The sequence below is a fragment of the Lagopus muta genome, chromosome 8 (genome assembly GCF_023343835.1).
Source record: "Lagopus muta isolate bLagMut1 chromosome 8, bLagMut1 primary, whole genome shotgun sequence".
Classification (NCBI taxonomy): Eukaryota; Metazoa; Chordata; class Aves; order Galliformes; family Phasianidae; genus Lagopus; species Lagopus muta.
In genome coordinates this window covers 13,672,725-13,689,165 of record NC_064440.1, presented here as the reverse complement: position 1 = coordinate 13,689,165, position 16,441 = coordinate 13,672,725, and the positions used below count along the sequence as shown (strand labels likewise).

The 16,441-nt window shown below is 42.5% G+C and overlaps 2 long non-coding RNA genes across 3 annotated transcripts in view; one reads left to right on the top strand and one right to left on the bottom strand.

Moving 5' to 3' along the window:
• Positions 1-16,441, top strand: part of LOC125696999 (uncharacterized) — a 41,593-nt gene that overhangs the window by 18,756 nt on the left and 6,396 nt on the right. The window contains exon 5 of the long non-coding RNA XR_007378640.1: positions 356-593. This is a non-coding gene — a long non-coding RNA (uncharacterized LOC125696999). The remainder of the gene's footprint in view (positions 1-355; positions 594-16,441) is intronic.
• LOC125696998 (uncharacterized) lies at positions 8,669-11,654 on the bottom strand. Of its 2 annotated transcripts, none has more exons than XR_007378638.1 (3): positions 11,576-11,654; positions 10,989-11,404; positions 8,669-9,151 (listed from the first exon to the last, which is right to left on the bottom strand). It is a non-coding gene; the product is annotated as an uncharacterized LOC125696998 (long non-coding RNA). The 2 variants fall into 2 exon arrangements; XR_007378639.1 differs by having other exon boundaries at positions 10,989-11,455; positions 11,576-11,603.

Here is a 16,441-nt window from a genome sequence, read left to right as displayed (position 1 = left end):
AAGAAACCTTGTTCCTAAATAGCTACCAATCAATTTTAAAACAATGCTTTTATAGAAAAGCATGACATACAAGCAGAATTAAAGCAAAGAAATTTGCTAGGTCTGCATTGTGCCAAGTCACTGGAGAGGGACTTGCTTTGAACTTGGTTTGGGAGATTTTTTTTTTTTTGCAATGCATTTTTGTAATGCATCTTGGTACCCATGAATCACTGGTGGCTTTGTGAAGTCTTTGGGATGATCAGAACAGAAAGTAGTGCCTCTTTAGGAAATTCTTCCATCAAAGAAGATCAGAACAGTGGCTGTTAGAACATATTCAAAATGGTATCTTTCCTACTGAAGTTTGCTTTCCTTGCAGAGATTTCAAGAGCATCTGGCAAATCTGATAATGAGCAGTACTGTAGGAAGAGAAACTTGGAGAAATTGAGGCACAGTCTTACCGGGTTATGCTCTAGCCTCAAGACTGGTGTCAGAGCAGGAGAGACTCCAACTCCTTTCACCCGAGTGGGTAGCAGTAGCCAAAATTTCTTCAGTGTTTCTTCCATGGCATGCCTCCAAGTGGAGTCCTCATAACAAAGCTGGACTAATATCCCAAAGTAAGTGCAGATACCCTCAGTGCAGTCTGTAATTATTCTCTCTGCTGCCTGGCTGCCCTCTCCCCTGCCTTCCCTCTGGGCCTGGACACCTGTGTTGTACTGTGATTGCCTCTTCATTTATGGCAAACAAGTCTGGATTCTCCCCTTGTATATTTTTTAAGGAATTTTGAACAAATCTGGTTTCTTTTTTCTCTCTTTTTGTCTCGGCGTGTGTTTTTAATTGGATCCACTGCTGTACTTTCCCTGCTTGCTAATGCTTTTCTTTGGGGAAGCACAAGTTTTTAACAGCCCTGCAAGTACTCACTCCTCTTTGCCAAGCCAAGTCCATTTCTTTCTTGGGGATAACCTGATTCTGACCTACTTGTCAGCTATACAACAAATGTGGTGCTTTCGGATTAGTCTACTACTGTTCAGAATCACAACACTTAACCATAATTTGCATACCGGCAGGAGAACAATAGAAAGTCACACAAGGAAGCTGGTTTCTGCAGGAAGGCCGTGTGCTTGCCTGCAGGGATATTGCCTGCTGATTCCCAATATTCAGAAATGCCTCCCCTAGGTGCTTGCTGTCCTTTCATACCCCCTATGCAATGCTTTTTGCGCAGGGCCTCAAGCTTTAAGTCAGGTGTTGGTGTCAAGGACTTCATCCATTCTCTATGGTATCATTTGCTTCAAGGAACATTCCTGTGGTTGCTGCCAGGCTCCTGTCCAGAGGAAAAGATTCAGGTGGCTTTGTTCCCTTTGTCTTTGCCAGACATTTACATTCCTGCTGATGCTGCATCATGGAAGTGTCACACACTGGTGAGCTCTGGCAGGAGAGCCTGGCCTCTGCTCTCTGGCTCTGCTGCATGGCACAGGCACAACTGAGAAACGAGTGATTTGCATGGCTTTGGTTAGGAGACCCACCAGATAAATTTTATACCAACAACTGGGTGTTAATTAGCACCACTTCCCAGCCTGGATTGGCAGCCTGAATGTAGAGAATACATTAACAATTACAGTGTTGAAGTAATTTCCCTATCTACCCTCTGGTCATAGAATCACAGAATCGTTTGAGTTGGAAGGGCCACTTAAAGACTATTGGGTCCAACTTCACTGCAGTGAACTGGGATGCCTACAGCAGCTCCATCAGGTGCTCAGGGCTCCTCCAGCTTGACCTTGGGTCCCTCTAGGAACAGGGCACCCATCAGCTCTCTGGGCAACTTGTGCCAGTGCCTCACCACCCTTACTGTAAAAAGCCTTTTCCTTATATCCTCTCTGAATCTCCTGTCTTTTAGTTTGAAACATTTTCCCTTGTCCTATCACAGCAGATCTTGCTAAGAGATTCTGTCTTCATATATCGTATAGCTTTGCTTCAGCTATTGAAATATCACTAAGTAAATATTCTTGTTGCAAGAACAGAGATGGAAATTGCTGACCCCAAGAGGGTTTTGTCTTTGCATTTTGTGGCTCAGGGGTAGTGGGCCCAGCTTGACATCTCTAAAATTTCAACAGCAGGTTTGATGGTCTCATCTACCTATCTAGACTAGCCCTTGGCCACAAGTACTGTGATTTTTAAGGTATGGTAGGGTAGGAGGTAGCAAGCTAGAAGAAAAAAAACACAGGTTATATGTAAGAACAGGTTGCCCAGAGATGTAGTGGATGCCCCATCTCTGGAGACACTCAGGGTCATGCTGAACCAGGTTTTATGCACTCTGATTAAGCAGTAGGTTTCCCTGTTCATTGCAGGGGTGTTGGACCAGATGATCGTTAAGGGTCTCTTCCAAATGAAATGATTCTGTGGTTCTATGTATGATCAGCAGCCTCAGGATCTTTCTACCTATTGCAGCCAGATCTGCAAGCAGCTCTTCCAGTGCCTGGCCTGTCAGATCAAGAAAAAAAGGGTTGCCATGACACCACAAACCATATTTCTCAGGCTGAGATGTGCCAGAATTTCAAACAGATGTGGTAGTGCAAACAAGAAGCCCCCCTGGGAGCGTGCCAGGAGGTTAGAAGCCATTCGGTGCCTGTACATGTCCTTTCTGGCCTGCCCTGCAGCCCAGCCCAGAGGGCTCAGCAAACAGCGGTACTGGAAAGGCTCAAAAGAAAAGTGCTGAGTTGGAAACGCTGCTGAAGTAGCACCTGCCTAGCTTTTTTTTTTTTTTTTTTTTTTTTTTTTTTTTTTTTCAAGGCCACGTTTATGATTTTTGCTGCTTGGAAAAGCTTACCCCAACCCTGTTTGGCATTTGTTCTTGGCCTGAACATTCCCATGAAGCTCTTCTGTAAATAGGCTAATGTTGGTTTCATTTCCCCTCTGAAAGCAAGAAGGGATCCTTCTGTTTCAGTAATGCTGAAATGGAGAGAATTGGAAGGGGCAAGAGGGGCTTTTTGGCTGCAAAGAGCCCTGGACAGATTGGGGAGGTCCTGCGGGAACAGGTTGGCTTTGTCAAAGCAAGGTTTCCCAGGGAAGTGTGCCAGCTCATCTTTCACATTGAAAGGTCAGAAACCCACTTACAGGGAATTTGGACATTTTGAGGTTTCACTCAGTGGTAGAATGAATTATTTTTATTAGAAGTGGGGTTTTCAAAGAGAGAGAATATCTCTCCTTAGACTGTGAGAGTTAGAAAAACAGATGTGCTGTCAGGCTCATCGGCACTTTGTCAGAACTGAAACCAAAGTGCACCATGTTCAGCTGCACACAGGTGGGAAACACTTGCTCATGGTTTAATTTCTCCATGTCAGCTGTCTGGTCAGTTTGAGCAAAGAGCAACAGGCCTTTGGGAGGGGCAGAGATGTTAGCAAGGAGAGGGACAGGGTTAATAGTGTGAAACAAAGAGAGGTACAAGAAAGCTGTATCTGTTGAAGCCATACATTTTATCTATAGCTTTTGTACTTTAAAAAAAAAGAAAATTTTGTTTGGTTTTGTTTTTTTTAAATTAATTTTTTTGCTCTCGTGGCAATTTCTCGGTGCAGGTATCTTGGGGGCTGGCTCCTATCCTTTGCTGGAATTAAAGAGCAGCATGCCTGCTGCTCTAGGAAAAGGCAGGAAAATGCTGGCATAAGAACAGACAGAAAAGAACATTTCTGCCTCCTTTCTCTGAAAGTTAGGGAAGCTTAACCTTATATAGCCCCCATAACAGGTATTAAAGCAAGTAGAGCTACCCTCATCTTTATTCCAGCTGTAATTTGCTATTGATTGTTGCCTTAAACTGAACTACCTGGTACATGAAAATTTCTTTAACTTGACTCTCTCCCCAGCTCCTGTCTTAACGCCTATGGCAACGTGGTAGCAGGAGAAGTAGAACTCTAGCTCCATCAAAATGGCAGTTGAGAAACTTTTATGAAAAAGTGAAACAACTGTTCTCTTGGATGACCCTGTTCTGGTAGTGCAGAAGAAAAGGTCATTTGTATTTAAATAGAGTGGGAGCTGAATGCCCCCAGGAAACCCAAGTGTCTGGGGAGCAGGGCAGTTCCAGGGCCTGAGCTCACTCTTTAATTCCTAGCAGTGCTATCTCAATCACCAGATCTCTGTTTTATTGGGAGATAATTCACAAGAACACATCATGGCCTACAAACCTATACCCTGCATTTCTGCAGCTGTGTGGGCAGTTGAGGGCATGACAAAGTGTGAAGGAATGGTGCATGGTTGTGGGCGACCTGCTCCCAAACAGGGATGGTCAGTCTGGCTCAAAGGAGCAAGCTTTAAAGTGCAGTGGTATTTCTTCACATTACCCACACTTCTCATGAACTTCTCATGAGAAGAGCCTTTGTCAATAAATGCTGAGGCGGCCAGAAGTAGGAAAGGGAGGTAGTCATAGAGGACAGCACCTATTAAACACAGTGATCTACAGGGCACACTTCACAGGAAGGAGCAGACTAGTAGGAAGAGAGGGGAATAGGATCCAGAGTGAGAAAGGCTATTGCTATAGCCTTCTTATGTATGCTCTTTCTCCAAGCAAACTGGCCCCAACAGGAGAGCACATGCTTCAGGCCAAAGGGGTATCTGCCTGAATTGAAAAAGCCTGGGCTTTTTAGAAACTAACTCACCAAAAAAAGAACTAATACAATTGGGACACATTTGCTGAAGCCACCGAATGCTGTCTGAGCCCAGGGGTCTCAAACAACACAGAGATCAGTAGCAAGAATAGAAGACAGTGAGTGACAAGCCTTACAAAGAGCAGTCCAAAATTCCCTCCCGTGGAATAAATATTACATTTACCAGTGCTGTCAGCACCCAGTGCCCAATTCTGGGCAGGAGCAGCACACCTGCAGAGGACTTCCCCCGAATTTGATCTTGGTCCCTCCCTTTCTTTAGCTGAGCAAGGTAGGAAGGGCTTTATTTAGCTATTTATTTAGTTGACTTACTGCATGTAAATCAATTCCTCCTTTGCGGTCCTGGCAGGGTGTCAGCAAGCAGGAGAATGCGTGGGAGCGGAGGCTCCTGAGTGGTTGCACAGAACAATTCCCTGCCTCTTCTCTGGCTTGGAAAAACGGTTTCCCAGCAGTGGGTTTCCATATTGTTCCGCTGCAAGAAACAGAGCCAGGCATGTTCTTTCTGGGTCTGATCTTATCTAAAAACGCTCCCATCACTGTATTGCGTAGGTATGGGATGGCTGTGGAGAACCCTATTTTGGCAGTCTTCAGCAAGCCGTATGGGAGCTCTGATTTTCGCATACCCTGCAGCTCATTTTGTCTCCTTTACATCTCAACTTTTCTTTATACTTTGATCTGAGAGAGACAGTGCTTCCTCCTTTATTCCCTTGGTAGGTTTCAGGCCCCGGAGGATGTACGATCACTGAGCCATGATCATACAGAATCAGAATCAAAGTCAAAAGACACCTCTTTTTCCATCTGCTCCTTCTGAGCAATAGGTTTCCAACCTGAACCTGAACCTGACCTGAGAGAGAGAGAGAAGAGAAAGGTGACACAAGGAATATCAGAACAGAAACTGAAATTGCCCAGCAGGGAGGAAGATAATTTATGTGAGAATAATCTTTTGTGTCTGAACCAAAAAGGCAGCTAGTCACCAGACACTCACAGTGAGCCACAGTCTGGACTCACAGCTGGACCAAAACTCTCTCCTCCCTTCACCACGGTGAATTTGCTGATATTCTAAATCTGGGATCCCAGTGGCAATGGGCTTGAATCAGTTCTGCAGTAGCGTTCAACCTGGGAGACCTTTCTTTCGAGTCATGCACTCCTGTTGAAACCAAGCAATTAGGACTAGCTAATATGGATTTCCTCTGCTTTCCCTTGCTTCCTCATGAGAAGAACCAGATGCCAGTAATATCATTCAGAAAAGCCAGTGGTATGGGAGAGATGAGAGTGGAAAGAACCTGTCTGACATATATGTCCTGATGTGCTCCTCTTTTCCTTTACTTCATCCATATTTCTTCCTTTCTGCTCCTGCATGCCTTCCTCATTCTCAAGCTACATCACTGAACCTACCTTAAGGGTATCCATGTCTTACATCAGCAGGGCTTTCTGATCAGCTGCAAAGAATATGTCAAGGTTTTCCCCCAGACTCCTCTATATACTGCTTTGGTGCAGCTGAGCTAAAGACTAGGGCTGTAGGTATCCATCAAAGCAGTGCTAGTACAGCCATACAGTCACTGATCTTTTCTGAGAAAGGGTCTTGTGATTTAGCTGAGGCTGTGACAGGTTTCAGATATGGTCCTGCCCCTTCCTAGCAAGCCTACCTTCAGAACAGCAAATTGGCAGACACACCAGGTTGGCTGGACCCCAGGCCTTCCTGGATCCCTTCCCTGACTTCTCATCATGCGTGTTTTAAATTACTGTTTAAATCAAAGATGTCAGTGATTCAGGCCAAAGGGTTTTGCTGAGAGGTAATCTCATACTCTTTCTCTGGCATCCTTCCTTGAGCTGATCCCTGCATCAAAGCCTTAGGGATCATGAAGGGGCTGCCATCCCATGCTGCGTGGTCCATTTCTTTGGATGACCAGAACATTTCACCCAACATTTCCTGCTGTGAGAAGGACACAAAATAAAAATTACACACCAGATCCCCACATTGCATGTGTGTTATTCCACAAGGGATTGCATTACTTTCAGGGCCTTGGGAAGAGTTTGAAACAGTTGTATGCAACTATGTGAGCGCTGTAGGGACTATTCTCAGAGAAAATTCAGTTTTATAGGATTTTGGCTTCAGTAACCCAGCTAAACTGGTGTTTGCTTCCCTGAAGCGAGGTCACCTCCTGCTGATGTGTCACTGCACAGGGAGGATACATGTATTGACACCCTACCAGTGGTCCCACATTTGAGCTGAAAGAGACTTTCAGAGCTGCTGCAGACCAGGAGTGTCAGAGAACAGCCCAGCTCCTCTGAACAGGAACTGTGGGACCTAAGATTGAGGAAGAAAGAATCCAATAGCAGCTGCCAAACTCTGCAGGAGAGGGGAAATGCCTTGCTAAGCATAGTGGATATTAATGCATACCCCAGCAAAGACAGCATATCCCACCAGGGGCAGTACCTTTACCATCAGTAATATTGGAACACGGAGCAACCTCTTCTGGTTTGGAAGGTGTTTCACTATCTGCAGCACTGAATTCCCATCACCCTCCCCTCATTTCTGGGTCACAGCAATGCTGACATAGAGATGCCTCTGGTGGGATAGCTGGCATTGTGGATTGGCATTGCACTCTGTTCCAGGTCCAAGCATTATCTGACCAAGTGAGATCTAGGAGGTTAATCACACTGTAGACTTGCCCCAGATGGATAAAGTTAAGTGTGTAAGCCAGAAACTTGCTTTGACAGAGCTCTGCTTGCACTTCTGTATTTACCCATCTCTCCCAACGTCTTCCTATTTTCTCTCCCTTCTTACATGTCCCTCTAGCACAATCTCTACTGGAATTTTGCTAGACTTAAGAGACCTTTCTATAAAAGCCTAATAAAAAAAAATATATATTGTGGCTTTATAAAATGCACGAACATGAAAAAGTCAAAAGCCATAAACTTGTCTCCAGCTGAAAAGCCTCTGCATGTGGACTAATGCTCTCAGGCAGGAGTGAGGTTCCTGGAGTTAATCTGAGGGACACAAATCAATTCCATTTCCATCCCTGGCAAAATCTTTAATCTTGGCACCTCAGCAGAGACCTCAGGATCCCTTTTGTATGGAATGCTTCCCTCATCCCCTGCTCAATCATAGTATAGCTCTGTTAGTTTCCATGGTTATATCCTCTTCATCAGTCCCAGCCAGGGACTTGTATATCTAACAGTCTTACCTTGCAAAGGAGCTCCTAGCAGATGGGAAGGCTATCTCCTCATTGTGATCTAACCTACTTACATCTTTTGACACCTCATTGCTTTTCTTCTGCTCCTTAAATGCTGAATCCAAACTGACTCAGCTCCATACTGTAGTTACATCCTATTCTTGTGGAGTTAACAGATTGGAAAACATAGACTTAACAGTGACCAAAAGTAACTATAGTTATGTCAGTATAGTTCTCAGTTGGATCCTTAATACATTTTTTTCCTTTAAAAAAAAAAAAAAAAAAAGTCATAATGCACTTGTCTCATATCTGTTTTCTGTGGTCAGTCAATGCTTTCCCTGGCATCCTAGCAACTTCCACAGAAATATTCCGGTGAACATTAAAACCACTCTGGTTCTATGAGATTCCCATGGATAGATACTGATTTTACATGACATTTACTCAGATGTGTCTGGGTCATCAGCAATACTGAAAAAAAACACTAGAATTCTTTCCTTCTTTCAGATAGAAGGCAGAAGAAGAAGACTTTCATATCTCAGTTATCCACCCTTTCTGAATTTCTAAATGAAGTTACTCTCAAAAATGAAATAACAGCCACCCCCCTACCTCAGCAAAAGTTTGGTAGCAAAGTACTACTAGAACAATGGATCATGTTTTTAAAAGAGATTTCTTTATATAACAGAATAGGCATTACAAATAATTCCCTGGAAACTAATCCAATTTCACAGTTTTCTTAAAGTTTCAAATTCAGAGCTAACGTACTAGGCAAAATAGAGCACCAACCCAGATATCTCCTTATTTAAGATAAGGTTAGAAAGAGACAAGAATCCAAAATCAAAGATTTTTGTTAATTATTATTATTATTATTTTAAAATCAATTGACCTTAGTAAGAATTCACAGACTCCTTTGTGGAGTACAATCTGGGTGGTTTGGGAAGCCAATTCAATTTATCTCCTCTTTTTCTAACTTAGTCTACAGTGACTCTGAACTTTCTTCCTTCTAAAATAAGCATGTCCATACAAAGTCCTCCTAGCATTTACAGGTGAAAGGGAAGCATTTGTTTTCTGCTTTATGCTCAAAGAGAAGGCAGAACATCAAACCTACCTATGGTGAGAAAACATTGATCTGGTTCTTTGACTGAAATCCACAAGACAAGAAAGGAGTCTTGTTCTTCTCCCATCTATTTTGTCCTATCAGTGTTTCCCAGTTATCTTGAAACAGGCAATTCTTTTACCTGAGATGGGCGTGGACTCCCCACTTCATCTTTTGTCATCTCTACTAAGTTGGCAAATTAGTGCCAATGGCTGAAGGCAGCATGCTCAATCTTCTGTTCCCCTGGGGCATCTATTCTGTAAGAGAAGAGACATGGCCAAGAGTAAATCACACAGACGCTCTGAGCTAGAAGTTTATCTCTAGGGCTCATAGCAATTCAATCAACCTCATATGTGATTAACCCCATTATGAACTCAGTCTGGGAGGAGATTCCTAGAGAAACATCTCTGTGCAAGGAGAGTATCAAGGTCTGTGATTTCTGCCTAACATCCTGCTCCCTGATTACATGCCTCCAATTCCCCATGCTTCCAGTCATTCCCCTTCTCCAGAGAAAGAAATGAATTAATGAGATGTGAAGCAATCAAATTGGAGGTAATAATTAATGACAGAGCAGAAATTAAATTTGTGTGAGTAAAGGGAGATCTTCATGTAATGAAAAGCTAAGTAAGGATTAGCTCCACAACACAGAGGTGACCTTAGAGCTTCTGTACAAGTGCTTTGGGAGAAACAGACCTGAAAACTACAGAAGCAGAGGTTAGTCCCTGCTTTGAGGTTTGTCACTGCAGAAACATTAACACTCCACACCTCCATAGATTGATGAGTTAGATTTGAGGAGAAACTCAGGTTTGGTTTTGTACCATTTCTGTCTGCAGGGTTCAGCTATGGGCTAACCTCCATGCCCTGTAACATTTCAGAGCAATCAGGGAAGACAGACAGATGGAAACACAGGGGGATGGAGCGAAGCTGATTTATATGCAGCTGAAACACAGCCGTGGGGCTGCCGCCAAACCATGTAGATGTGGTGGCAACACAAACAGAGACACACAGAACAGCCTGTGCAAATATAAACACTGCCACACGTGATGAGGGTTCACCGAGTTCATGCAAACACCAGGGAAAGAAAAGAAAAGAAAAAGAGAGAGAAAAAAAAAAAGAGAGAGAGAGAGACTTAGCTAGAGAAACAAGTGTAAAGATTATGTCAGAAACAAAAGTTCTGTTAAACAAAACAAATAAATGAAATTGCCCCTTCTCTTGTCCTGCAGAAAAGCATGCTTAGATACCAGAAATTTGCAGCAGAATTAAAGGACATGCCCATCTTCTGGTGGTCCAGGTGGTATTCTTAACACTCCCATACATAACAGTTGTCATTACTGACCAATTTTCCTCCCCTATCTAGATCTTGTGGCCAGTAGTTTATTAAATCATATGCCTCAGATTGATTATTATGTTTCTTTCTCTGTCAGTTCAGGGTTGTTTCCAAATGCAGATAGCTCATTACAGAAATCTGGCCTGGCAAAGGCTGCTCCAGCAAACTGTCATTGCTTTTCTAGCTTTCCCACGTGAATCTAGATCAAGTCCAGCAGAGACTAGAAGTCATCATCCTGTTAGAAAGGGCTTGCATGGAACAAGTTTCTGGATCTGTGTACAGTCCCTAGAGGCTAAGAATTACAGGGGAGAAACCACTGAAGTAATTATTGCTGACTGTCATCCTAGGACAGAAGGGGCATGGAAACTAAACATTCAGCCATAGCTGAGGATGTCTCCACCACCACCATGAAGTCCTGCTGGCCACAGATGTAATAACAAACCATATTCTTGCTTTGGAGTATCATATCGCAGAGATGCCAGTGCAGCATTTTTATCAGCACCAAACTGCAGAAGAGACTGGATTCCATGTAGTTGGCTTTCCAGGATGGAATGCTTTTCCTTCTCAGCAACAGCTATTGCAGCACTTTTTCTGTTGCACATGCCCCTTTATTCACACCTTGATGTCCCTCTAACACATGTCTCTTTGCTGCCATCCTTTGGCAGCCTCCAAGTAGAAAGAGGGATCAGAATCACTGAATGCTATCTGTGAAACCTTCAAATACCCCCATCAAAAGCTAAGCACTCAACAAAGCTATGGTGTCTTACCAAGGGTCTGCAGGGACACCGCAGTTTCCTTTGGGCTAAAGGATTAGATGGTTGGAGCATAGGAGTGTAAGCCAGAAGGCTCCCATCCAAGCCCAGCCACTGAGTCAAAGTCTATAACCACCTACAGGTCTTAGCCAAATACAGCTGTAAGCAGAAAGTTATATCCATGAGACTGGTGAGACAAAGTGTACTCTTCTTTGTTGCTGTCCATAATATTGGCCTGATCACGCCATGTTTGTTAGTTAAAATTGGTAGAGAGATCCTTGAACAGTATGCCTTGCCATTTCAAAACCCTGAGCTATAGACACTTGCGCTGTCTGCTTGTCCTTCGTCTGCCCACAGAAGTCAGCTCCAGAGACGCAGAAAATACCCCAAACTTTCACTGCTGCAGTCTTCTTTCACAGGGTGGTTCTCCCCTACAGAAGAATGAGGACAAGACTAGGAAAGTGAAGTTTCACATTCTGTATCTGTAACATAATGGAAAGTATAGCAATAGAAGAGTAGCAAAATCGTAGGCTGCAACAAATGAGAGCAAGCCCAAATACAGCAGCTGTGGATACAGAAACAAAGAAAGAAAAATGGTTTACCTTCAGAAGACCACCACTAGGCAGGGATCTCCAGTGAGATACCCTTACCCCCACTGCCTGTCCTTAAATGAGGTCTGGGAAGGGGTGGATCCTGGCTCCACACTTCAGTCACTTAGGGGCATTGCATGCACCTGAGCTCCCTTGGGTTGACCCTGCCTTCTCACCAGGTGCTCAGTCACTGTTTCAAGCCGTGACTTAGCATTTCTGCTGCAGTACTCTATAGTTTCTTGTTTCTGTGGAATCTTTTAGTCTGTATTGAGTTAGATGTGTTGTGCTGGTTTGTAGATGATCTCCAGAGGTCCCTTCCAGCCCCTACAATTTTGTGATTCTGAGAATCTTCCTCAGGTACTAATCAACCTGCCTGCAATAACAAATAAAAATATATGTTATGTTATTTCAAGATCTTAGACTATCATGTTGATTTCCTTCAGATTCATAGTTCCTTGATGATTCTTCCCTTTTTCTTCATCATTTTAAACTCTTCAAGACCTTCCCAACAGTTGTTAGGCTCTGATGTTACCTCATTTACTGGATGACTGTGCCTTTGCTCTCCTGGCAGATTGAGAAATGAAAATGAAGTGACTATTGTTTTTTGCATCATATTTTTGATAAGGGGACTGGAGTGAACTCTAAAATATAGCAGAAAATGTCATTTGTTTTTTCAGAAATGCATCAAAATGTCTCCACGTCTGTTTATATTCTCCAGTTCTATACCTCATCTCCACAGGGACTGAGCAACTCTGCTTGGTCTTGTGTTGAAGTCTGGATATTTGTTCTGATTCCTTGGAAAGGCTGTACAACCCAAAGCACAGTTCTTTTGGATACATCTCCATTCCAGAAATGAATAAATGAATTCTGGAATGTTCCTTTTTTTTTTTTTCTTTTTTTTTTCTTTTCTTTTTTTGTATTTATAAAGTTGTGTCTGTAGTGTGAGGGAGGTTCAGTTGACAGTCCTGGAAATGCAGGTCTTCTTAGCCATAGTAGATGTAATGCAGATTTCACCACTCCACCCACTGGCAGCAAGACCTTCACTTGGAACATCGGGGGATGGGGGGGGGGGGGGGGGGGGGGGGAGAAAAAAGAAAGAAAAAAAAGAGCAAATAGAGTTCACTCTCCATGCCCAAACATTAGCTACTCTGCTGTTACAATCAATAAAAGTGGCAGTTTTGAAGCAAAGGCAGATCAGGGCAAGTCTTGCTTACCCTCTTTGGATTAGATACCATCTGTTCTTCCATTAATAATCAGTTCCAAACACACAAATTTCACCAACTTTCCTTGGTTCCAGCCAGGAACTCTGCTAGTAATGATTCAGAGTTGCTCCCAAACCAATCAGCAGCACCAACCTCAGTTCATGCAGTGCTTTGAAGATCTGGAAGGTTGATAAGAATCCGTATTTCTCTTGGTTACCCTGCACACACCACCCAGCTCTCACCATTTCCCAGCTCCGCTGGAATGCATAACCAAGCCAAGACTGCTATGATGCATTGGGCATGCGGGAGGGCCAGCAGTAAGCCTGACAGCAACCATGGCTTCAAATTAATAAAACAAAACAAAGGGAAAAAAGTTGAAAAACAAATTAAGGAAGACAACCAACTTCTATATAAAACTTTTCCATCTGGAATTTCTTCTGCAAAGAAATATCTTAGCTAAAACCCATACCAGCACACAGACAACACCGAACATGTGTTTGGAAAGCAGGTAGATTGTTCTTATGGTTCCATAGCCCTTTTTTTTTTTTTTTTGAAATCATTTGCAGACAATTCCATTCATATTTTGTCCCCCTATCCTTCATAGGAGCCCCTTGTGAGCATCTACAAAGTAACTGTGTTTTAACTTTCTGGAAATTTGTTCTTAACTCCTTTTTTTAGAATATGGAAGGCAATCTGAACACTCATTAGGTTTCTGAGATATGTGATCATTATGTTTCATTTTTCCCATTAGTATCTAAGTATTCATCTGTTCCCTTTCTTTTTGTTTAGACAGTTTATAGGGCAATCTAGTATTGGTTTATGAATTAATTTCAGAGAACAAATGAGTTTAAGTGAACTCTGTTCATAACACTTGTTTTAAATGTGATACATTTCTCCTCCTCCTCTCGTTGAAAGACAGAAAATCTATTCTGTGGAAAACATGAGCTTTGGAAAATGTCTTTAAGGAATAAGATGGGTAAGACCAGATGAGAGAATGGTTACAAGTGATTCTTTTTTCCCCAGAAATGGCCATTAACAGGTGTTTGTAGGTGTTGGCAATGGACCTACAGGTAAATGAATGGAAACCTTTGGTCACCCACAACACTGATCTTTTCGGTAGACCTTGTGTCACACAAATAAAGTGTGAAAGAATGGGAAATCTGAAAGGGCACTTAGAACTGTCCCCCTGCTGTATATAACTTCAAGCTCATTCTGTCCAGGCTAATTAAAACCTTTTGGAACTAAATGTCTTTCAGACATAGAATCATTGTTTCAGTAATCAGAAGAGTGTGAAGACTTGTGTGGTATTTACAGCTGTCAGTGATTTCATGAGCTATTGTAAACATCTCTGCCACTTAAAGATCATGAAGCATTTTGAGAATATGTTGACCATATACTGTCACGGTCAGTGCCTTTTTAGTAGAAATGAAAATGTACTTAAGACCCCATGGCTGGCTGTGATGGATTGGTTTGCATCGTAAAAAGTGAAATGCTTTAATGAAAGTGTGCTTTATGAGTCTAGCTGTTAGAAATGGGGGTGTCATCACAATGTAACCTTCCAGTTCTTGCTCTCTAGGATGAATCGAAGGCGGCTAGACCAGTAATTTATTACAAAGACAGGTGCTGGAGACAGCAGAGAAGAAGCAAACAAGAAAGTAAGATAGCTACATGGAGAGGTGGACATACTTAACTACAAGATACAATTTGCCTGGACTACAATTTGTTTGCACACCAGATGTCTGTATGGTTCAGGCTGACTGACAGTACTGCAAAGGGTGAGAAGTTTAACGCCGTCCAGAGCCAAATAGAAGGGAAATAAATAAAACAAAAACAAGACTGACTTTGCAGTGTATTTCCTCTCAACCCACTTCACCAGTAAAACCTGGGTCTTTCCAATTAACAACACACCTTTCACTAACACTTTCCCCTGCAAACGTGTTCAGAGTCTTGTTCCCAGCTTGATCAGACCAACTGAAAAACTGAGGGAGTTGTAAAATGCACCTCTCTAATTAGTTTATTAGTTTGAGAGTGAAGGACTTGAGTGAAGAAATGTAATGATGTCAGTTCTATGATATTTGAATAGGCTTATTTACATTCTTCACCTTATATTTTTCTACCCATCTTTCTTTCTTCAACTCTCTCCCTTCCCCCAACTATTGCTTCTTGCCAAGTCCATCACATACCTGGGGTCAACTAGACAGTTCTGCAGATGGGTTGACAATACTGCAAAACAGTCAATATGAGATGTTCCTGTCTGGCCTACATATGGGAGACTCATAAACACTTGATACACCCAGTCCCCTATTACTGGTTTAACAGCTTTTTATTGGAAAGCCAAAAACTTCCCCAGGCAACGCAAGTAGTTGCCATATGTTCAGAATACTAATAGTGCCTCTAAAAATTCACGTGTTTTTATGCTAGAAGAAAATGTGAGATTCTTTTCTTCCTTGTATATTTTCAGTGGGTTAGAAACAATTCAACTATATGGGTTGTTCTGTGGGTATTGGCAGACTTTGCCAATTGGATGTGTGTGGATGTGAATGATGCTTTTTGTCTTAAGTCGTTCATATTGATTGCATTCAGAACATTCTATGTCAGTATCTTCTGGCCCTATTGATACCTCATTACAGCTCCTCGGAGGCACCACCACTTAAAATGCCTGAGTCAGAGCACAGACTAAGCAGTGCAAAAAGGCTACTTCATACCTCCAGAGCTTTGCTCAGCCCTGCACAAAGCAATGGACTTATTTGAAGCTTGACTGTCTTCAAGTGAGAGATAAATAGGAGCCTCATTTTCCCAGTATGATTCCAAGTGGGAGCTTAGGGCATCTATCTCTGCATAAAAAGAAAATCACAGGGCAATTCTTCCATGTGTGGGGCCTAAAAGTGTTCTAATATCCCACTGGAATAATCAATCTTCTTTAATTCCTTTGGCTAACCAGAAATGGAGACCATCAAATAACTACAGGTGCTTTAGGGAGCAGGGAACATGATAAAATAACCTTTAATCTTTATTTTTTCATTAAGTGCTAGGAACCAAACACCTTTACACTGTCTAATGGCACCCTGAAGACGAAGGGCTTCAGCAAAGACCACATCAGCCTACAATGGTGGAGGATTCCAGCTTGTATTTGGAAGGGAAAAGCCCATTACTCTTGGTTTTCTGGCTGAATTACTGCAGAGAAATTGTATTCTTGTTTCTGAACCCCTTTTGTGATCTGAGATTGACAGAGCATCATTCTTTGCACACCAATAATATTTGAACGGTGTTGTTGCGTGCCACCTTCTGCCACAGCTATACTCGTATTTTTCTGTGTGTTATATATTTAACTCCCTGAGGGAACTCTAAAAAGTTTTGCAGATCTCAGTGAAAATAAACTGGCTTCTGAGTGAGACAGAAATGAAGTGTGCTGAGAAAAGAACACCTCTAAAGGGAAATTCGGAGTTATTCCCTGAGACTTGTGCCAAATTACTTTGTAGCCTCAAGGACTTGGTGGCCAACAGAGACTACATCATTCTATTAGGAAAAGACTAGAAAAAAATGACTGAAAGTGCTAAAATGCATTGTGTACACAGTGTCACTGACCTCAAACAGTTTGAATCATCAGCCCTCCAGAAATACATAATAAACAAAAAACGTCCAGAGAAGAAACGTGGAAGGGTGTCCACATAGAAAA